Source organism: Dipodomys ordii, unplaced genomic scaffold (genome assembly GCF_000151885.1).
Source record: "Dipodomys ordii isolate 6190 unplaced genomic scaffold, Dord_2.0 Scaffold153, whole genome shotgun sequence".
NCBI lineage: Eukaryota > Metazoa > Chordata > Mammalia > Rodentia > Heteromyidae > Dipodomys > Dipodomys ordii.
The window spans coordinates 1354649-1356117 of NW_012267369.1; positions in this window are offsets into that span (position 1 = coordinate 1354649).

The following is a 1469-nucleotide window of genomic DNA, read 5'->3' on the forward strand; positions in this document are numbered from 1 at the left end:
TGTGCGCATGTGTGTGCCTGCATGCATGCATGTGTGCATACATGTGTGTGCCTGCCTGTGTGCATGTGTGTGTGCCTACGTGCGTACATGTATGTGTGTGTGCATGCATGTGCGTGTGTGCCTGTGTGCATGTGTGTGCCTGTGTGCGTGTGCCTGCATGCATGCATTGTGTGCATGCATGTGTGCATTGTGCATGTGAGTGCATTGTGTGCATGTATGTGCGTGTGCGTGTGTGTCTGCCTGCATGCATGTGTGCATTGTGTGCTGGCCTGCGTGCATTGTGTGCATGTGCGTACATGCATGGGTGCCTTTGTGTGCATGCATACATGTGTGCATGTGTGTGCGTGTGAGTGCATTGTGTGCATATGTGTGCGTGTGTGTGCGTGTGTGCATTGTGTGTCCGTGTGTACATGCCTGTGTGCATGCCTCGCGTGTGTGCATGTGTGCACATGCATTGTGTGCGTGTGCATGCGAGTGCATTGTGTGCATGTGTGTGCGTGTGCATGTGTGCGTGCGTGTGTCTGGGGGCCAGGTCTTGGTCTTTGCTCTGGTCCTGTTCTGACTGCTCCTAGAGGTGGAGTATGTGTGTGTGCGAGCGTGTGTGCATGTGTGTGCACACGCATGTGTGTGTACATGCATATGTGGGGGGGTCTTGGTCTTTGCTCTGGTCCCAGTGGCTTAGGTTGGCTGTGGCCCTAGCTGAGCTGTCCAGCCCCTGTCAGAAGTCACAGGCCCTGGCCCTTGGGCCCTGGGGGAGGGGGGGGTGCGTGTGGCTCCAGCGTTGCCACGCCCTCCCCTCCCCCAGGAGGGCCCAGCTTGCTCCCTCTGCCTGCGGCAGGGAAGATTACTACACACAGTTCACTAATTTGTGTGTTGGCTTTTGTGGTGCTGGCAGGGAATGCAGGGCCTGTGCCCACAAGGCACGCACTGTAGATGTTACCTTATGGAAAACCTCTTCCTGGAGCCCTGGCACCGCTGTGGGCCATGAAGACGCAGGGTGGCCGCTCAGATGGGAGGAGCATGTGGAGGCCAGCCTCACCGCCCCACGCCTGGCCTCACTGGAGGAGGGCACGGGCCAGCGGCTGCCGCATGCAGTCAGGGTCAGGACGCCCCAGGGCCCAGGCCACCGTGGCCCACAGGCCAGCGCACCTCAGCACCCGGTCCACTCCGAATGCAGAGGCTGGACACCTGCGCTTCACCTCCCATAGTCCTTTGTGCCTGACACTCAACACGCCACTAGTCAGACGTACAAAGGCATTTGTTTGCAATGAATGTGCACCACACACGGGACACGTGGCGCTGGTGTCCTGTGCGCTGCACACACGGGACACGTGGCGCTGGTGTCCTGTGCGCTGCACACACGGAGGCCGCGTGGCGCTGGTGTCCTGTGCGCTGCACACACGGAGGCCGCGTGGCGCTGGTGTCCTGTGCGCTGCACACGGAGGCCGCGTGGCGCTGGTGTCCTGTGC